This window comes from Macaca mulatta, chromosome 14, assembly GCF_049350105.2.
Source record: "Macaca mulatta isolate MMU2019108-1 chromosome 14, T2T-MMU8v2.0, whole genome shotgun sequence".
Taxonomy (NCBI): Eukaryota; Metazoa; Chordata; class Mammalia; order Primates; family Cercopithecidae; genus Macaca; species Macaca mulatta.
The window spans coordinates 107,406,268-107,429,425 of record NC_133419.1 but is presented as its reverse complement, the minus strand read 5'-3'; the positions used below and the strand labels follow the sequence as shown (position 1 = coordinate 107,429,425).

The following is a 23,158-nucleotide window of genomic DNA, read 5'->3' as shown; positions in this document are numbered from 1 at the left end:
ACAGTCCTCTGGGTTGTCCAGGGGTATTTTTTGATGCCTGTGGCCCCGTGCACCCAGGATGTTTTCTTAGACATTTTTCCAATTGGTTTGGTTAGGACTGAGCGTTCCGCCCCAGTATCGACCAAGAAGCGAACTGGGGACCCCTCCACTTGCAAAGTTACCCTGGGTTCGGGGAGGGGGTCCGAACCCCGTCCTCCCTAGTCAGAGTCCTGGGTAACGAGCACGGAGGTAGGGTTAGCTGGTCTCCGTTTCTTTGGGCAGTCTTTAATCCAGTGGCCACGTTCCTTGCAATAAGCACACTGATCTTTTTCTAATCCTTGCCTAGGGCCTTGCTTTTTCTGCTTTCTGTTTTGGCCATTTCCTGCCTGGGGGAAAGCTGCTACTAAGACTTTGGTCATTTCTTTGGTTGCCTTGAACTGTTTTTCTTCTGGAGTATCCCTATTATTATAAACTCGCTGGGCCATCTGAAGGAGGTCCTGAATCTGCTTTCCCTCTAAACCTTCTAATTTCTGGAGTTTTCTTTTAATATCTGGTGTTGCCTGGTTTACAAAGGACATTACTACCGCTGCCTGATTTTCCGGTGCTTCCGGGTCCATAGGGGTAAACTGTCTGAAGGCTTCCATTAATCTCTCTAAATACACAGCGGGGCTTTCTGTCTTACCTTGTAACACAGAATATACTTTAGCCAAATTGGTGGGCTTGCGAGCTGCAGCCCGGAGACCCGCCATTAGAGTCTGGCGATAAATGAGTAGTCGTCCCCTACCTTCTGCCGTGTTGTAGTCCCATCTGGGCCGGGTCAAAGGGAAAGCCGCATTAATGAGGTCAGGATTTGCAGTTGGCTGGCCGTCATCTCCTGGAACCAGTTTTCTGGCCTCAACTTGGATTCTTTCCCGCTCCTCCGTTGTGAACAGGATTCGGAGGAGCTGTTGACAGTCATCCCAGGTCGGCTGGTGAGTAAACATGACACTGTCTAACAACGAGGTTAGATCTTTGGGATTATCTGAGAACCGAGCATTTTGGGACTTCCAATTGTATAAATCACTGGTGGAAAAAGGCCAATACATGAGACGGGAGAGTCCGGTATCATCGAGCGATCCTATTTCTCTGAGAGGCAGGGCTACAGTGGAGTCAGGGAGTCGGGAAGCTTGGTCCCGCTGTACGCGGCCTCGTGTTCGGCCAGCCGGCCCCCCCAGGTTACTTTCACTCTCGGCTGCTTCCGCTTCTCGGTTTCCCTCTACGGAAGCACCACCCTGGGGGACTGGGTCCTGCGGGATAAGGTGCTGATATGGTGGGGGAAATGTGGGTTCTAACGTTAGGGGGTCCTGGCTGTCCGGCAGCACAGGGGCCGAGGGAGCAGAGGGAGTCTTTTGTCTTGTAGGTCGCGTTACTAGGACTTTGCAGGGCTCAAGGATGAATGGAGTTATCCAGGGTGGTGGGTTTTCCACAAGATCCTGCCACACTAGAATATAAGGAATTTGATCAGGATGTCCTGACTGCCCTGGCAGGAAAATCTTAGTTTTTACCTTAGTAATAATAGAGAGACAGAAAGTTCCTTCAGAGGGCCACCCTACGCCGAAAGAGGGCCACTCCGAATGGCAGAAAGTAACTAGCTTTCCCTTCTTTAGTTCTACGCTTAAGTTACGCCCCCGAGCCTTCACATCCTTAAAATTGGTAACAAGGAGTGAGAGTGGCGTGCTCTGGTTGTTGCCCATCTTTGGACTGCTCCTACAAAGAGAAGGGGGGACGAAAATGAGTGTGAAGCAGAGGGGAGTATCCGACAGGTCCGGTCCTGGAGGGGGAAGAAAAGGTTTTATGTTTCGTTTTGGGCTTACACTTAACAATAACGGACAGACAGTAATAACGATGAGCATTCGCGAGCGCGTGTCGGACTTCCGACCTGAGTCAGACGGGGCAACCAAGGATGGAGGCCCCCAGATGGGCACTGGGGAACGTCTCCCACCAGTCCCGAGTGGCTGTCTTCTAGCGTGTCCGCCAAGACCGTGCCACTTACAGAACAGACCAATACAGATTACAGATTACGGATTTCGCGAAATTTCAGGGAGACAGACAGAGACAAAGACAGAGACAGTGACAAAGCCGGCTTACCTACAGATTAAGATCCGTTGACTTGGGGGTCTGGTGGGCTTGGGGGAAATCCCGGACGAGCCCCCATTTGTTATGCCCAGACCGTTTATTCCCCGAAGAAGACCACCAGAGTCCAGAGTCAAAGCTAAGCAGCAAGGATCTTTATTACAGGTTCGAACCTGGAGCTCTCACTTGCTCGTGAAACGAGACGGGCAGGAGAGCTCCCCTACTGAGCTCCGAACAATGTTATATAGTCTAAGGAAAGTAGGCATAGAATCATTATACAAATTAGAGGTATGATTGGCTGGAGTTTGAACAAAGCGATTTGGCAAACTATGATTGGTTCCCGCCATTTCTGATATTTCAGTACAACCCTTGAGGCGGAAGAGCAGTTTTACACAAAGGCAGTTAATTATATTGCATCAGGTTGCACGACCAGTTTATGGCTATCTTGCTTAAACACACCTTGTGACCTGGCTATCTTACTTAAACATTCCTTGTGACCTGGCCTCAGAAAGAGAAACATGTACTTACAGAACTTACGAAACCTCTGGTACGTGCAAAGATTAGAGAGCAGAACAAGGGTGTAGCGGGTGGGGGGCGGGTACACATCTATCTTTGTGTCCTTTCACCACAAGAACCAAAAATCAGGTGAGCAATAACAGTACCCGGTTTTAACTTTATATTGCTGAGGGAGGCTTTGAGGAGAGCAGTAGAGACAGTCTTGAATCGGTGGTGCCGCCCCTCCCGCATTCCCCGCAGCAGACAAGGGGCACGGATATAGAGGCTCTATGCACTTTGGGGAGGGAGAGCACAGTGACCAGGGGACTTTACACTGAACTCAGTGCTGCCCTGTGACAATGGACAATAAAGCCTTGCTGTCTCAGCAAGAAATAACGCCAGTGCTATAAAAACTCTTCAGGCCGGGCGCAGTGGCTCACGTCTCGAATCCTAGAACTCTGGAGGCCGAGGCAGGAGGATTGCCTGAGCCCAGGAGTTCGAGAGCGGCCTGGGCAACACGGTGAAACCCCGTCTCTACTAAAGTACAAAAGATTAGCCGGGCATGGAGGCGTGCGCCTGTAGTCCCAACTACTTGGGAGACTGAGGCAGGAGAATTGCTTGAACCTGGGAGGTGGAGGTTGCAGTGAGCTGAGATCAAGTCACTGCACTCCAGCCTGGGTGACAGAGTGAGACTGTCTCAAAAACAAAAATGAAAACACAAACAAAACAAAACAACAACAAAATCTCTTCCAATAAATTGAAGGAGAACTACTTTTCAACCTGATTCTGAAATTCATAGAACTTAAAATATGGAATGTGAATACAAAGGATCTAGAATAACCAAAACAAGTTTGAAAAAAAACCAAGTTGAAGAAGTTGCAGTATCTCAGCCTAAGATTTATTATAAAGCTGCAGTAATCAGCAAAGTAAGGTGTTGGCACCAAGACAGACAAATAAATAAATGGAACAGAATAAACAGCCTAAAAATAGAACTTCATATAAATGATCAATTGATTTTTTAATGTAGTCACAAGGTAATTAAATGTATATTCATATAAAAAAAGATCTTTGATCCATCCCTTCCAAAATGTATAATAACTACTTTAAAATGGACTATGGTCCTAAACATAAAGCCACAAATTAAAAACCTCTAGAAGCCGCTATGGGAGAAAGTCTTTGTGGCCTTAGGCAAAGATTTCATATTTTCAATAACACCAAAATTATCCATAAAAGAAAAAAATTAAGTAAAATTTAGTAAAAATTTAAAACTTGTTTTTCAAAGGATACTGTTAAGAAGACGAAAATATAAGAGACAGAAATAATGAAAATATTTGAAAATCATATACCTGATAAAGAACTTGTATCACTGATATGAGAGAACTTTCAAAATTGGATATACAAATAACTCAATAAAAATGGACAAAATATTTGAACAGATATTTCACCAAATATGTCATATGGATAGCAAACGGACACATGGAAAGATGCTCCACATCACTAGTTACTAAGGAAATGCAAATTAAAGCCATAATGAGATACTATTACTTGCCTATTAGAACGACTGAAATTAAAAAGTAACCATTACAGGCCGGGCGCGGTGGCTCAAGCCTGTAATCCCAGCACTTTGGGAGGCCGAGACGGGCGGATCACGAGGTCAGGAGTTCGAGACCATCCTGGCTAACACGGTGAAACCCCGTCTCTACTAAAAAATACAAAAAACTAGCCGGGCGAGGTGGTGGGCGCCTGTAGTCCCGGCTACTCGGGAGGCTGAGGCAGGAGAATGGCGTAAAAACCCGGGAGGCAGAGCTTGCAGTGAGCTGAGATCCGGCCACTGCACTCCACCCTGGGCGACATAGCGAGACTCCGTCTCAAAAAAAAAAAAAAAAAGTAACCATTACAAAAGTTGGTGAGGATGTGTAGGAGCTTGGGCTCTTTATACCACTGATGTGAATGTAAAATAGTACAAACATTTTGGAAAACAATTGAAATGTTCTTAAAATATTAAACACACACCTATTGTTATGGGATCCTTGGGGTATTGCTTTTCAGGCCGGAATCCTGTGACTGGTGGCACCTTTGCCCAAATTTTGCTCAGGCCCACTGGGCTCATTTTGCCCACTTGGCCTGACGGGGTGCACCTGGCTCATGCTACCAGCCTGGATTTCATGCCTGTCCAGAGCCTGGATCCTATGCCTGCCAAGGGCAAGTCAGGCGTGGAGTGGCAAGGGGTGTGTGAGTGAGTGTGGGGTCTGGCCACTGCGCACAGTCAGACATGCTGGCTGCGGCAGAAGGGTGGGCAGCTCCAGGTGCCAGTCCAGACACTGGCTATCTGTGAGGCTGTGGCAGGACCAGGTACACAGCAAGCAGCTTCCACGGCTAGCACTGGGAATGCAGTGGCACCCCAGAGTTTGGAGAATGCAGTGGCACCCAAAAGCTTGGAGAATGCAGTGGTACCCCAAAGCTTGGAGAATGCAGTGGTACCCCAAAGCTTGGAGAATGTAGTGGTACTCCAAAGCTTGGAGAATGCAGTGGCATCCAGAAGCTTGGAGATGCCAGGAACTTCAGGGCCCCAAAGAGGGAGTTACAGCCCGGGCTCAGGGAGCTCCCAGGTCAGGGCTCCCCACAGGGCCACAGCTCTTCTCTTTTCCTGAAAAGTGGTGAACAATGGGCATGTTTCACACCCTGTTTTTTACAGCTCTTTTAGCCTTGCCATTCAACGGGTCTGAGTTCTTGTCCTGGGACCAGGAAGATGAGGTACGCAGACAACTGAAAAATGAGCAAGAGGAAGAGGAGCCTTATTGAGTGATAGAACAGCTCAAAGGAGACCTGCAGGGAGCAGCTCCCTTTCCACAGCCAGGGTGTCCCGTGGAGTGTTTGGCTCCAAGCAGAGAGGGTAGCTCCTCTTTGCAGGCAGATCATCCCTACAAGTGTTTAGCTCCTCTCCACAGCTGGTCATCCTGAGGAGTGTTCAGTTCTCAGCAGAGACAGTCGCTCCTCTCTGCAGCTGGGTGTCCCATCATCCAGCTTTGGCTGAGCCCTGGGTTTTTATGGGTCTCAGAGAAGAGGAAGTGCAGGCTGATTGGTCCATGGGCGGGCCTAGAAAAGGCACCACAAGTTCCCACTTCAGTCTGCGGGACTGGCAGCCTGGCCCCCAGTCTTCAGGCCCTCCCTGACCTGAAGGTGGAGCCTCACCCAGGACCTGTTCCCTTCTGCCCAGGAGCCTGTCTGTCTCCTGCCTCCATCCATGGCACTCATGCTGCTTGTGCCAAGGGGCACCTGTAGGCCAGCACTGAGTCGCTCTCAGACCGCCTCAGCTTCCCTCCTGCTCACTAGTGCCCAGAGTCCAGAGGGGCCCGAGGCAGCAGGAGGTTGGCATGCCAGTGCTGCCTCAAGTGTGCACACACCTTCTGGGCTGCGACAGTAACCAGGCTTGGCTTCAACCCCACTTCAAGATCAGAGTGATGCAAGGAGTTCAGAGAGTCCAGGAAGCAGAAGCAGACACCCCTTAGCCGGCAGGGGCAGGAGGGCCTTTCTGGCCCTGAGAGTGCAGAGACTCAGGGTTCCTGCACCTGGGAGGACAGGGGTCCCACCCCCTCCGTGGAGCATGCAGGCAGCTCCTGCTGGGCCTCCTCACAGCCTGGGGCAGAGGCTCCAGTCCTCACTGGGCACCATCTCTGTCTGTCCCTCTGTTTCTGAATGTGCCAGCCGGCCCCTGGCTCCCTCTAGCTCCGTGAAGTGCTGCACCGTGCTGGGCCCAGCTTCACCTCCTCCCCATCCTTCCTGCACAAGCCGTGGAGGAGGGGAGCGATAGAGGGGGGCCAGGGTCCAGAGCCATGGAAGCTCCAGGCCTGGGGGCAGGTCCTGTCCAGCCACGTGTGGGTAGGGAAAGTGCATTCACTGCTTCAGATGGGGCACAGGGGACCCACAGCCACCATTGCTGCACCTGCAGCTGCTGCCGCCACTGCCCATGCCTCCCTGCTGCGGCCTCCTTGCTGCAGTCAGCTTATGACAGCAGCCACTCCGGATGGCCCGTTGCTGCCATCACTATCATATGATATAGCCATACCAGTCTTCGGTATTTATCCAAAAGAAATGAAGGCTCATGTGCTCAAACAAAAGGACCTGAATGTTCATAACAACTTTTTAAAAATAGCCCCAAACTGGAATAAACCAAATGTCCATCTTGAGGTGAATGGATAAAGAAATTGTGGAATAAAATGAAATATTACTTAGCAATAACAAGGAATGAACTATTGATACACAAAACAACAATATTGTTTTCCAAAATAATTTTGCCACATGAAAGTAGATAGAAAACATAGAATACATACTTTCTTATTCCATTATATAAAATTCAAGAAAGTGCAAACTAATTTATAGTGACAACAAACAGGTCAGTGATTAGCTGCTAATCAAATAACAGATGGTGGCAGGTGGGAGGGATTACAAAATATCATGAGGAACTTTTTGGTAGTGAGGGCTATGTTCATTATTTTTATTTTGATGAGACCTTCATGGGTGTATATACATCTCAAAATTTAGCAAATTATATACTTGAAATGTGTATAGTATACTGTATGCCAATTGCATCTCAACAAAGCTATTAAAAGAAATTAACATAAAATCCCAACAGCACACTATATATCTTCTCATGCAAACACACACACATTCGTACATCCATACCTAAGTAAAATTATAGAGAGGAAAATAAGACTTGCTTACTCAACGCGTGTTCATTATTCACCTACAATGGACTAAAAACTATGCTGTACATTTAAGGTGAAATATGAATTGGACATAAGCGTGCTTATAGTCACATTGCTGCCTTTGTAACTATTTTTCTTAAGGGTTACTTTAACCACAAATTCACTGAGGATAGGAACTATCTGAGAGCAGGGGCCATCACAACCTACTTTATTTTTCTAGCCCAAGGTTTCCCAGCCTTGACACTATTGATATTTTGAGCTGAATGATTATTTGCTGTGTGGGGCTGTCTTATGCACTGTAGGATGTTTAGTAGTATCCTTGGCTTCTACAAACTAGATGCTGGGAGCACCCCTTACCTCCAAATTGAGACAACTAGCACTGTGTCCAGGCATTGCTAAATCCCCCCTCAGAAGGCAAAATTGCTCCCAGTTGAAAACCACTGCTATAGCTAAAGTTCATAGCACAATGATGGGAACATGTCAGATGCTGAATATACATGATTTCGTGTGTGCAGATAAAAATATATCACTTGTACAAAAATATTGAGCACATGTCATGAATAAGTATGCAATGTAGTTTGTTCCTGATCATGCATTTTGCTTACAAGAACCTAGGGCAGGTCACACTGTATGCATTTTTATGTGTGAATGTTTCTTTGGGAAAAGACTACCCTCTTTTTCTGAGGCCCTCTATTCTATCTATCAAGAGAAGATTCTGAATGAGCTAAAATAGTTTTTCCCATTGCTGTGGGGTCATAGTTCTTCCTTCACTAAAAGCTTATTGAGTTTATTTCATCTTTCAGATAGTAAATAAAGCCAGCTCAGGGTGTCCACAGTCTGGAGATAACAATCTGAAAAGAACAAGTTCACATTAACTTTCTTAACTTGCTTTTCTGTTTTTAGTTATTCTAGCTAAGCTGAGAAGACCACTTGAAAGGGTTTCTCGCCTTCTTAACAGGCAGTTTAAATTTCCCAGAAGAAGGGAAAGAGAATGTACACTTTTGGTTTTGGCTAAAAAAGGGTAGGTTTAAATCCAAGGGTAGGCAAAGAGGAGGGCTTCTACCTGGAATCATTTTGTGGGTAGTGGGAAATTTTGCCCTGTTAAAAGTGTTTGCTTTCTTTCTCCTCAATTCAATTACAATATAATGAAATCTTCCTTTTTGAAGGCCCACTATGAACCAGACACTGAATAAGGCTCTCAGATCACAGGCATAAATAAGAGAATGACAGTTTCTGATCTCAGACAAGTTACAAGCCAGTCTGAAAAGCAAATTTTGCATCTGGATGTACAAAAGAAAACATATGAGACAACACGGGAGCGTGTAGCAGGGGAATTTTGACTCCTTGGGGTTCAGGGAGGCCTTCTTCAGAAGGCGATGTTTAAGCTAAAACATGCTGGTAGAGTAGGATTTAACCAGGTTTGGATAAAGTCAGCATGTGCACAGGCTAAAAGACTAATCTTTATGCTTAAAGCGTCTATAGTTTTTTTTCTTATACAGATATAGTTTACATATAATTGCACATATATAAAGTTTACACAATTTGGCGTTTTGACAGATGTATACACCTATAAAACTATTCCCATAAAAACAAAAAAACTATCACCGTAATGAATATGGTGAACATATCAATCAACCCCCAATTTTTTCTCATATCCCCTTGTCATTCTTCTCTTCTGTGCTATCATATTCCTTCCCATACTAAAGCAATCACTGAACATCTTTGTCATGATAGATTAGTGTGCACTTTTTAACATTTGATATAAATGAAATTTTAAAATGTCCTCATTTGTCTGGCTTCTTTTATTCAGCATAATCATTTTCAATTCACCCATGTTGCTATATATATCAGTTGCTTATTCCCTTTTATGGCTATATAGTAAGGTTGAGTATGCTTTATTCAAAATGCTTGGAATCACAAGTATTTCAGATTTTTGATTTTTTTATCAGATTTTGAAATATTGGCATTCTATTTACTAGTTGAGCATCTCTAATCCAAAAATCCAAATGCTACAATGAACATGTTTTAGAGCATCATATCAGTACTCAAAAAGTTTTGAATTTTGAAACATTTTAGATTTTGGAATTTTGAATTTGGGATGCTCAACACGTATTTCATTTCATGAAGACATAGTACTTTCTTTAACCATTGACTTCTTGATAGACATTTGATTTGTTTCCAGTTTTGGGCTGTTCTAAATAAAGCTTCAGTGAACATTCATGTTTAAAATAGCTGTATGAACACATGCTTTTCTCTTAGATAAGTACCTTTGACTATGTTTTATTCCATTTGCATTGTTTTAAAGGAATACCTGAGGCTGGGTAATTTATAGAGAGAAGAGATTTATTTGGCTCACAGTTCTGCAGGCTGTACTAGCATGGCACCAGTATCTGCATGGCTTCTGATGAGGCCCAAGACACTTTACTTATGGCAAAAAGTGAAGAGAAGCAGGCCTGTCACATGGTGAGAGATGGAGCAAGAGAGAAAGGAGAATGTGCCAGAAGCCTTTTAAACAAACAGCTCTTTTGTGAACTAATAGAGCATTAGTGTGGAATAATAGAGCAAGAACTAATAGAATTAATGAGCAAGAACTCATTTATCACTAAAAGGATGGCACTAAGCCATTCAAGAAGGATTCACTCCCATAATCCAAACACCTTCCTCTAGGGCCACCTGCAGTATTGGAGATCACATTTCAACGTGAGATTTGGAGGGGGAAAAAACATCCAAACTCTATTGGACTAAAACAATATATTTCCACCATTAGTGTATGAGAATTCCAGTTCCTCCATATTCTTGTCAACACTTGGTAGAGCTAGTTATCTTTTAGCCTTTCTAATAAACATGTTGTGATGTCATTGGAATTTTCTGTGATATCACTGGAATTCTCCTAATGATTAATGATGTTAAATGTTTTCGTGTGTGTCATCCATATATCTTCTTTGATGAAGTGTCTGTTGTCATAAAGAGATCAACATTACATTCATAGGATCAATCTATTTGGTTATATACATATATATATGGATTAGATTTGCTAAAACTTAGTTTTGAAATTTTGAATCTATATTTACAAGTGATGTTGGCCTATAGTTTTCTTTTCTTGTAATGTATTTGTCTTATTTTGAAATCATATGTTCAACTGATAGACTGATTTGAAAGTATTCCCTACTCTTCAATTTTATGGAAAATATTATACAGACTTTTTTTACTTCTTTTAAAAAGTTTTTAGATTTCACCAGTGAAACTATCTGAACTGTGCATGTGCATATGTTTTAACTGCCATACATTTCTTTTATATAGGATGATTTAGGTTATCTGTTTCTTCTTGAGTTATATTTGCTAGCTTGTGTCCTTCAAGAAATGTGTATATTTCATCTAAGTTGTCTACTTTTTGGTCTAAGATTTGTCATGGTATTCCTTATTATTATCCCTTCAATATCTGCAAAACCTATAGTGGATACATGTCTTCTTCATGATACTGGTGATATATGCAATCTGTCTTTATTTGGTCTAACCAGTATGGATGAGTTTTACTAATTTCATAAATCTTTTTAAAGAACTAGCTTTTGATTGTATTGATTTTCTCTACTGTTTCTGTTTTCTATTTCACTGAATTACACTCTGACTTTTCTTCTTACTTTGGGCTTCATCTGCTCTACATTTTCTAGTTATTTAAGGTGAAATTGAAGTTATTGATTTGAGATTCTCCTTTTCTATTATAGACATTTTATGCCATAAAATTACTGCTTTAGCTGCATCCAGTAAATTTAGATATTTATTTCATTTTATTATGCTCAAAATATTTTCTGTTTTTCCCTTCAATTTTTTTCTTTGGAGTTTCCAAATATTTGGGGTATTTTTCAGATATCTTTCCATTATTGATTTCTTATCCTTCTTTTTGGTCAGAGAACATATTTGTTAATGCTTAAATTCTTTTACATTTATTGATACTTGCTTTATGACCCCACTTAAGGTCTATCTCAGTAAATATTGCATGTGTACATAAAAATAATGAGTCTCCTCACATTTTTATTTTGTGAATATCAATTACGCCCACTTGTCTCAGAGTGTTGTTAAAGTCTTCTATATTTCTATGGATTTTCTGATTTTTGTTACATCAACTAGTGAGAGAATGGTTTTGAAATCTCCAATGGGAATTGTGAAATTATCTAATTTTTTGTCCTCGTGAGCAGTTGACTCTTTATCATTATGAAATGAACTTTAAGTTTGGTAATAGTCTTTGCTCTGAAATCTACTTTGTTGTAAACATCATCACTCCAGCTTTATTTTGATTAGTTTTTACCATGTTGTATATTTTTACATTATTTTACTTTTATCCTATTTATGACTTTATGTTCAAAGTGACTTTCTTGCAGTTAGCATTTAATTGGGCCTTGCTTTTTCATTTTTTAAATTTTTGAGACAGAGTCTGTCTCCCAGGCTGGAGCATGGTGACATGATCTCAGCTCACTGAAGCTTTGACCTCTGGGACTGAAGTGATTCTCCCACTTCAGCCTCCCAAGAAGCTGGACTACAGGTACATGTCACCATGTCCAGCTAATTGCTTTTTTTTTTTTCTTTTGTAGAGACATAATCTTGCTCTGTTGCCCAGGCTGGTCTTGCGCTACTGGACTCAAGCCATTCACCCACCTTGGCCTCCCAGAGTGCTGAGATTACAGGTGTGAGCCACCATACTCAGCTGGGCCTTGCTTTTTAAAATCCAATTTGACAAATCTTTGCCTTTTAATCGGTGTATTTTGACCATTTATAATTATTTGACTATCATCTTGCTTTTCATTTTCTATTTGTTCCATCTCTTCTTTTAACTATTTTTTTCCTCTTTTCATTTTCTTTTTTGGATTATTTGTTATTTCATTTCATGTCCTTTTTTTCTGGCATATTAGCTATGACCCTGCCTTGCTATATCAGTGGCCACATTCAAGTTTATATTAAAAAGCTTCAACTTAGTATTGTCTATCTTTAAGTGATACTATATCATTTCACATATAGTCTAAAATCCTTATATTGGTATAATTTCACTTATCCCTTCTTGGTTCTATGCCAAGATTTTCATCATTTTTCTTCCACGTAGTTATTAACCCAACTCTATATTTTAATTATTTTGTTTAAAAAAATTAATGATTGTTTAATGTAAGTTAAATAGTAGTAAGAGAAATTTTATGTATTTACCCAGGTAGTTACCATATTAATGCTTTTCATTCTTATGTGTAGTTCCATCTGGTAGCATTTCCTTCCATCTGAACTTCCATTAATATTTTTTGTAGGGTACTCGGCTGGTGATAAATTCTTTCAGCTTTTCTGTGTCTTAAAAAAAATGACTTTTTTTTTTTTCTTTCTTTTTGAGACAGAGTTTTGCTCTGTTGCCCAGGCTAGAGTATAGTGGCGCCATCTCGGCTCCCTGCAACCTCCGCCTCCTGGATTCAAGCCTCCTGGATTCAAGTGATTCTCCTCCCTCACCCTCCTAAGTAGCTGGGATTACAGACATGAGCCACCATGCCTGGCTAATTTTTGTATCTGTAGTAGAGACAGGGTTTCAGCATGTTGGCCAGGCTGGTCACAAACCCCTTACCTCAGGTGATCCACCCACCTCGGCCTTCCAAAGTGCTAGGATTATAGGCATGAGCCACCGTGCCCAGTCAAAAAATGATTTTTTATACCTTAATTTTTTAGAAATATTTCATGTCTTGCTTTAAGATTGGTTAAGTGTAGTCAGAGTAATCTTTAGTCTAGTCCTAATTATTCGTCACTAAGTCAATCTTCTGAGTGTTCTATGTAATGCCCTATATAAAACTTCCAGAATGGAAGATTTTCCACTCTGCCAAGGACAAAATAAAATATTCCCACTGCTGTCTTCTCTAAACTTAATTTCTTCAGGTGATTCTTCCTTCAGCTTTGTGTAGTTTCCTCACATACATGTGTTGATCAGTTCTTTCCTGAATTCTTGAAAAGGATTTTTGGCAGATTTTAGCAATTCTCTTTCTGTGCAGCTATCTTCTCTCCTATATCTTACTGTATGCCTAGAAATTCTCCATGCTGTGACTGGGCAATGTATTTCCTGTCTCTCAGGTGTCACTGCCTCTCATTGCTTGACATCTATCTTAAGAAAGCTATTATTTCGTATATTTTTGTCAACACGCTTAGTTGTTTTAAGTGGGAGACAAATCTAGTTTTGGTTACCCCATATTGGCTGGAAGCTGAAGTCTTAAAGGTCTTAAGAATGAGAGTGCCATGATAGAATATGCATTTGAGAATATAATTCTCACTGGTATGTGCAAATTGATTGGAAATGGAGGGTTGCAGCTAAGAGATTATTTAAATAGTCCAGACAACATGTTTCAGACAAGGATGATATCAGTGGGTTTGAACACAATTTGAGAAATATTTCAAAATTATAATTGATGAAATCTGATAGTTGATGGTTTAAAGGCTGATAATATATGCCTTTGTGTTATTGGATGATGGTTATATGATTATCCAATGACTGAAACATCAGAAAGGGGCAAACTTGGGGCTGCTCAAGTTTGATGGGGGAAATGACTTACTAAATTTTAGATTTGTTAATTTTGTAGTAGCTATCAGAGAGGCAACTGGAGGTATTTAGTAAACAGTTGGCAATATGTGTTTAAAGCTCAAAAGAAAGGAAAAAGACACATCGGTTGAAGATAAAAATATAAATGGTTTCTTTAGCACTTAGAGCAGATGAAATCAAACGGGGAGAGTTGTATAGGCAGAAGAGAAGAAAGCCTGAAAATATAAGCATATAAGAGACAGAGAAAGGAAGAAGAAAGAAAAAGAGGAATCTGTAATGTACTATAAGGCAAGAACTATTTAGAATTCCATTAATCAAAGCGAGTGGGAAAATGGCTCAGGGAAATAATTAATACAGTGATATAGTAAAAAATACTGTGATACAGGAAATAATACAGTAAAGTTTTACTACTTCCTTTTCTATTCAAACAAATGTAAATGAATAATAAAATTTTTTTTAATTTTTTTAAAAAAATCTCAAATCTCATGAATAATCAAATACATGTTTAAACAATGTTTTCATTGAATTAGTAAATATTGTGTAAAATATTAAGAGAAAAAGAAAATACATGTTAGAAATGGTCAATGCACAGATATTTAAAATGGAGTTTGGTACAATGTTTGTAGAAAGCAATTTGACAATGCAATTTGACCCAATTATATGTATTTAATATATATTTATTATAATGCTATTCATTTCAGAAAAATGTAGCAACAACAGAAAATTTACACGAAAAGGGAAATCATAAGTTAGTAATGCCATCTTCATATAAAAAATTATATAATTTTTAATACTTATGATAATGAAGTTTTTAATAACAGGGATGTAATTTTGATATGAGTTTAAGTGATAATTTTAAGTACAATATATTTTCAAATATCTAAAAATACATTGGTGAAAAGACTAGCTTCGAATACTTTGAGGAATTAATTGGATCATTAGGTTATTCTTTTTATTGAAATAATTAAATGAGATGGTTTTATTTTTTATTAGGTTATTCTTAAAAAATACTATGAATGAGTAAATTTGGGGTATCCACCATGTTAGGCAGTTAGAGTTTCACTTCTTTAAAACAGGAATAAAATTGTTGCACAGTTTACCTAATTGCCTTAAAGGGGGTTTTATGTTTGTCCGAATGACTACACAGGAGATCGTATTTTGTTGTTAAAGTCTACTACAAATATAACATTTTCAGTAAGAGCAAAAAACAGCTAAAGCCTTCTAGGAAAGGGTAAATACTGATAGATCAATTTCTCTGGCTCTTAGACAAATTTTAGACATTAAATGTCACTCGGAACATTAGTAAGAAACTAAGAAACATATTCTTTTTAAAAATCTCTAGAGTATTTTTAAAATATGCAAAGCTTCTGAAAGAGTAATTATTCACTAGGCTAATATATGCACCAAAGGGCTGAATTAAAATTGTATTTAATTGTAACTATTTAATAGCTATAGTATAGACTCATATCAATTTTAAAGGTCAAATTATTCCTTCTAATCTTCATGACATATAGTGAAGTCTGTGTTTTAACACTTTACCGGATATAAGCCAGCAAAATATGCACTCCTAAGTGTGTGCAAAAAGAATAATTATATGTGCTGTTATGAAAGGAAACACTGAATTCAAATTCTGAGCATTAATTCTAAATTACATTTTTTTCTAATTTTATATTAAACAAACTTTTATGCACATACTGTGTGCCAAGAACTGTTCTAGACTCTGGGATGTCAAGGGGAAAGTCAGAGTGCACAGACTGAAAGAGAAAGATATTAACAATTTAATGATAGAATCTACCACAAAGGTACATATAGGGTATCTTGGGAACATAGAAGAGGGATATTTAATCAGAGTGGGAAGTAAGAGGAGGGGAGAGATCAGGAAAAGTATTTTGAGAGTTTAAGATATCTGAACTGAGTTCGTAAGGAGTCATAGGATTTAGCCTGGTAATGATGGAAAAGGGCAGCAGGCAGAGGAAACAGTCTGAGCAAAAGAAGCTAAAAAAAATGAAATGAAATAAAATAGGATGGCATATTGGTCGTGCAGGTCATGACCTGCTTCATGGTCATACAACCTGTGCAGTCACCTAAGTCCTGTGCTTAGAAGAACCCCACACTTAGTTAAATGCTCTCTTGTCATCTTCTTAAAATTCTTAGTAATATTTGAACAAGGTGTCTGAATTTTCATTTTGCACTAGGCCCCACAAAATATGTGATCAGTCCTGGCTGGAACATAAATTAGCATGAGCAGTAGTGAGAAAGGCCCCGGGAGGCCAGCTTATGTCACAGCCTCAATGACGTGGTTTAGAGTTTGAGTTTGCCTCAAAGTCCTAGCAGCCTCTAAAAAGAATTTAAGCTGAAGGTGTCAGTTGTGTATTTTGTAGCAAAAACATTGATTGTACAATACAGAATGAATCAAATGGGGACAAGTCTGGAGATAGAGAAACAATGATGAAGTTACTGCAGTAATCTGGAAAGGAATTATTAGGATAGGAACTCAGGAATGGCAATGAACACGAGAAGATACCAGGATTTCCAGAGATATTTAAGGTGTAATTAAAGGACTCAGTGACCAACAAAATGAGTGAGAAGGAAGAGTCAGGAATTATTTTAGACCATGCCATTTACTAAAACGGAATATTCTTGAAGAGGCAGGCTTTTTTTTCTGTATTCCAGTTTTTTTTTTTTTCTGTATTCCAGTTTTCCATACAGTATATGAGTGAGGCAGGCCTACCTATATGATGTGATCTGGGAGGCTGTAAATGTTTTCTTCATTCAGTCTACCCTTAGAGGGGTAGATGACTGCTAGTGCCATTTAATCACTATCCTTTGGATTAAGGCATTGGAAAGAGGGCTTCTGGAAGACTACAGACATATTACCTGATGGTGATAATCATCAGCCTTCAATTACTTGTAGAGAGGAGGGTCTTTATGTGGGGAGGAGTAGCAAGCATAATTGTGCTGTATGATAGCTTGGGTGATCAGAGTTGGAGAGGGCATTTAAAAGAAAAGCACATCAAAAACTAGTTTTACCTCCTTATTTGTATAACAAGGTGGGTCTCCATAGAATGGGTTTATAAAGAAAATGATGCAAAGGACCATTTTAATTTTTCTAAATTAAATACACAGTAGCCAAATGATGTTAATATGTAATACAAACAGAAACTCTGACAGCTTTAGCATTCTTTTAGGACATTTGTATCTTGGTTTTGATTGTAACATAAAATCCTTAAGTATTTGGCTGCTCTGAGAAATACAGTATAAAGAATCACCAATTAACAAACCTTTATTCAGAGAATTAATAGAAGCACTCTGCAAAATATTAATAATTTATGCATTATGAATCCAGACTAACACACAGACATTCACACATATTCATCACAAACCTTTTCCTTTGAGGGAGTTTCATGAACAAATTCTCAAGAAAGTAAAACAACAAGAAAAAGACAACAAGATAGGAAAAAAGGAGAGAAAAATAAACACAGAAGAAATGGATTCTAAAACTGAAAGTAGGAATTGAAAACAGACACAACAGAGATATCTAAAGGGAGTGAATTACCAAATAATAAATAAAAAGGAATTGCTAGAACTGAAGGGAAAAAGTTTCCAAGTTGAAAGTGCTCATCAAGTGTCTAGCAAAAGGAATGAGAAAACGCACAAACAGCAACATACATCATCAAGAAATTTGAGAACACTGTAGACAAAGAGAAGATTCTAAAATCTGAAACAGACAGAAATAAAGATGAGAGAGGATGAGAAAGAGGGAGAGAATAAGAGAGAGAAGGAAAGAGATGGAGAAAGTGAGTTGGGGAGAGAGACAGATTATATATGCAAAGTGCGTAGAATTTGCACAGCATCAAATTTATAATGGTAAAGATGGAAGCTAAATGAATACAGAGCAATGCTTTCAAACTTCTGAGGAAAAAATATTTTCAACATAAGATTGTACATGTAGCCCAAAAAATCAAGAGGGAGGATAGAATAAACACATTTCAGTCATAAAATTTCTCCATATTTCACCACCCATGCTTTTTCACATAGCACCTGGAGTGAACCAAGCGAGGAAAATATTAGAATACAGGAAAAGAGGGAGAGGGAATCCCCAAGAAGACTGTAAATAGATATCCAAGGTTAATTAGGTTTCCACAGTTCTAGGAAACAGCCAATCCATATTTTATTAGGAGAAAGAAAGGCTCCAGAAGGGTTGTTTCAAAGAAAAAAAAAAAAAGATGAAATGGTTAGATTAGTCAGCATATTTAAACATATCAGGATGATTTATACCCATGATAGAGAATTTGTGGATATGTTAGTGCCAAGTAATTAGAAAACAAAGCAACCAAAAATGAATCAATGATTAACTCCAAGGAAAAAAAAAAAAGATTATACAAAAAGTAAATGTATATTATCTGGTTTACCTGTGAATAATATTTACACGGATATAATGATGTACATATTGAGTAGTTATCAAGCTAAAACTTATAAAGATATAAGTTTTGGAGAAGGGAGGAAAGCCTGTGTAGTTGGAGGAAGCTACCATAGTGGGAGTTCAACAATTAGATGTGAAACTGGGGGGAAAAAAACCCATAAAATGCAGCATAAATATTTTATTTAGCAATATGAACGTAAATATCAAAACGAGCAGCCAAATAATTGCAAGTGGTTGTCTCTGGGAAGATTATGCCTTTAAACTAATTGATAGAAATTAAAATTTTAGGGGTGCTGTTGGGACAGTTCTAGATACGTTTGCCATGCAGAAGGAACAGTATGAGCAGGGACAAAAAGTTTGATGGTAAATGGTATAATCAGTCACTGTCAAGTAATACAGTGTGGTCTAAACAAAGATCTGGAGAGGGAAAATAAGTAGTAAAACATGAGGCTGGAAATAGAGGTTGAGTGAGACAAGAACACTGATACATTTGAGTACTCTGTGAAAGGGTTTGGACCTTAATTTCTGGCTTTGGTGTTTATTTCTCTCAAAATTGCCCATGCATCTGCCAGAAGAAACTCCAGAAGCCATGTTTCTGCTAATTGATCCTGTAGCGGACTATTGAAAGGTGAACAGCTGACACACACACACACACACACACACACACACACACACATATATATATGGAAAGTGTATATATATATGGAAAGTGTATATATATATACACACACACATATATATATGTATATGTAAATTATTTTGTCTTAGGAATCCATAATTTTAAATTCAGAAACACAGGGGTAGGAGTTATTTGTAACTGAGTCACATTACTTGCAGTATTTAGAGGGAAGTTTTAAAAAGTAACACTCATTATATTCCCAGAGAAGTTCTGATTTTTGTGGTTCCCAAAGTCTTAATTGCTTGACTGTGCTCTGAATTTCTTGAGATAGACATACTCCATTAATTAACATTCACGTTGTGTTTTAGCTCTCAAAATGTTTCTGTTATTTATATCTTAATGAATGCCCAGGCAATTGAGAACACCCATAAACTATTCTCCCTCAAAATGCAACATAAATATATTTATCAATTTTTATTTATTTATAATTTTATTTATAAATATGTAAATATTTATACAAGTGCAGAACGTATAGGTTTGTTACATACATGTGCCATGGTGGTTTGCTGCACCTATCAATCTGTCATCTAGGTTTTTAGCCCAGGATGCATTAGGTATTTGTCCTAATGCTCTCCCAACCCTTGCTCCCAACCCCTGGACTGACCTCAGTGTGTGTTGTTTGCCTCCCTGTGTCCATGTGTTCTCATTGTTCAACTTCCACTTATGAGTGAGAACATGCAGTTTGGCTTTCTGTTCCTGTGTTAGTTTGCTGAGGATGATGGCTTCCAGCTTCATCCATGTCCCTGTAAAGGACATATCTCATTCCTTTTTATGGCTACATAGCATTCCATGGTGTATATGTGCCACATTTTCATTATCTGGTCTATCCTTGATGGGTATTTGTGTTGGATGCATGTCTTTGTTATTGTAAATAGTGTTGCAATAAACATACATGGACAAGTGTCTTTATGGTAAACTGATTTATATTCCTTTGAGTATATACCCAGTAGTAGGATTGCTGGGTCAAATGGTATTTCTGGTTCCAGATCCTTGAGGAATCACCACACTGTCTTCTACAATGGTTAAACAAATTTACACTCCCACCAACAGTGTAAAAGTGTTCCTATTTCTCCACAGCCTCACCAGCAACTATTGTTTGTTGACTTTTTGATAATCACCACTCTGACTGGCATGAGATGGTATCTCATTGTGGTTTTGATTTGCATTTCTCTAATGATCAGTGATGTAAAACAAACTAAAAGTGGGCAAAGGAAATAACAGAGACTTCCAAAAAGAAAACATTTATGTGGCCAACAAGCATATTAAAAAAACAAATAAACACTGAACACAATTAAAGATGATATTCCCTTCAGGGCTAGTGTTTTCAGCAGGCTAGTAGTCCCTTGAAACAACTTTTCAATCTTTGGAATCATCCAAGTTAAAACAAGATGACCACTTGATGGGAATGCCAGAGAGGAGTTCCTCAGGAGGAAATTCCTTTAAAGGATCCTTAGACTTTCACTCTTTTCATGGGTCTACTTCTCAGGGATTGTGGCACATTAATACTTGAAATGTTTTGGGGATTTCACTGTCTGCTTTCCCTTCAAAAACAAATATCTCTGCCCATTGCACTGATAAGTGAACAGTAACCATATTTTGTAGCAAAATCTCCTGATTCTTTAATCATAGACTATCAGACGAAGGTTGTACAATTGACCCAAGTACAGTCAACTGGCAAGTCAACAAATTATTGTATGATCTCACATTTAAAATCCATAGACTGGTGTGGTAAGATATAATGAGGCAATCAGTTTCTTCTTTGGGGATTCTTAGATTAGGACTATTTATTTGAAAGAGAAGGCAACATTTGCATGGAGGCATCCCATGAGAAAGAATCCAGACTGGACTGGCCATCGTAATGCAAAGTCAAAATTTTGAAGGATCAGAATTTTGGAAAGTGAAAAACTCTTATTGATATAGAAAGGCCTAGAGCAGATTCACAGAGACAAGCAGAGATGCTAAAATAGGGTAACAGAGAGACACTGAGCATCCAGTCCCTGGGACTGCCCAGTCCCTGTTAATGCTTAGTTTCCAAATCATTGGTATTTGTAGAATAAACTTTCATGGACCTAGTGTTAGAAGATGTTTGTTCCCTGCAAACAAATGAGCCACTAACGTTAAGCAACCAAAGACTCTATTAGCTTTTAACGTAACCTGTGTTCATTTGCTCACATGCATGCGGTGGGCAAGGTTGGCAGCACAGTGGCCAAGGATGATGAATATTGCTTTGACTATTTGGAATTAGCAGTGCATTTAATGAAAAAGTTAACATGCTAGTTTTGCCTGGCAGTAGATTGTTAAGAGCAATTAGCTAAAACAATCAGAGCACATATTCCGAAATCAGCCTATCTCATAAAAAATGGTCAATGAAGTAAGCTCCTGAATCAATTAAACAAAACAAACAAGAAACCTTGCTTTCACTAGACAGAGTAAAAAAAAACAAAAAAACAATGAGGAATATTAGAAATGGACTTTAAAAATAACAGTTAATAATAAAAATCAATATATTTGTTTTAGAATAGCAAAGCACCATTAAAATTAAAAGTCTGAAGTCTGGGTTTGCATAAATAAAATAAGTGTATTCAAATCTGTAATCTTTATTATTTCACATCTTAGACATATTAGGAATGGGCTTGTTTGGGATCTCATGAAAGATTTGTCTGTTTCTGAAACACCAAGAGGCAAGCACTCAGGCAAGAACTAGCTAAAGGACGGCTTAAAGTAGGGAAGAACAAGAAAACCATAAGCACAAGTTATATAATGTGCAGTAACAGGGTTGACTCATTATTTCTCTAGTGAGCTACTGAGCTATGTGGTTTAATATGCCTCCATGATGGACAAGGCCTGAATGCCTCCATGATGCACAAGGCCTGAATGCTTGGGGGAACTATGCAAGGGACCTAGGAAGGCATTAGCAATCTATCTTTCCAGTCTTATTTCCCATTAATTCTACTCCAGTAGAGCTTGTTTGTAAACTGTCAAATATCATTGGCTGTTAAATGCTTTTGTACATATTCTTCTGACCATCTGGAATTCTCTCTTCTTTCTCTCTATATAAATTCTACATTTTTTAAAAAGCCAAGCTCAACACTTACCTCTTCTATAATGCTTTCCTAGTCCACTGGGATTAAATGGCATTTATTTACTTCTAATCCTTACAGAACTTACTGTTCCTACCTCTGTCTTGAAAATTGCATTCATTCTCGAAGCATTATTTTGTTGGTTTTAAAAGTAGATTATCTGTTGAATAATTATTTGACTTCATAAGGTAAGGTTGGCTTTATCTCTATAACATAATTATAAGCTTTCTTTGTGATACTAGGTCTTAAACATTAGTGTTAATTCAAAAGCCACTACCATGAAAGAAAGTGACACATCATCTAACTCCACCACTTTCAATATTCTTCTGAACCTACCAAGAAAAGGTCTCCAGGTTACAGAAAACATGCCTAAATCTGTGATCCTGTAGAATATGGTTCAATGTAAGCATTTATTAATCATCTAAGTAGTAATTAGCAAATGTACTTCCCCATGGTATCATTTGACTTGTTTCTCTATCCCCTGTATTTTCTGTATACTGGGGATAAGATTTAAAGTCTTGAATATTATACATGTATACACATTTATATATCCACATATTTGAGATATTATATATGTATACAATACATCATAGACAATGCTGAATTGTTCATATTACCTCACATCAGGAGACATATAAGGTTTTATTGTATTATCTTTATTCTGCTAAAATTAATCAGTGAGTTCAGCCAGTAACAGCCCATTCTCTTTATTGTCAGATTCCCCAGTACAGGCTGACCTGACATATGTTTGCCTGGAATCGCACCAGTTTATGCCTGTTTCCTGGCATAATTATCAATAGTGCATCCTGTTTTTCTTACAAAGTATCTCTATTTAGACAATAGATTACCCATCAACCTCGATATTGATGGTAATTACCTTAGTCAGTTATTTCATTAGAGATTGCAAAGTGTTTTTCTAATTCTATCATAATTCTACATTTATTAACTGAATTATTTCTATACAGTATTCTTTTCCATACCTACAGGACTTTTGGGACACCCTGAAATACAATTTACTTCAGAATGGCAAGGTAAATGCCTAATTCTTTCCCTTCAGTGATAATTTTCAGAATATTGACTTGGTGCCCAGACAAGCTCTAATGTTATCGAATATCTCAAGAGTTTTGATTGTTC

General features: G+C 38.9%; 1 long non-coding RNA gene across 1 annotated transcript in view; it reads right to left on the bottom strand.

The window, feature by feature from the left end:
* LOC144334601 (uncharacterized) overlaps positions 1–23,158 on the bottom strand; it is a 374,306-nt gene that overhangs the window by 12,610 nt on the left and 338,538 nt on the right. The gene's annotated exons all lie outside the window — the stretch shown is intronic.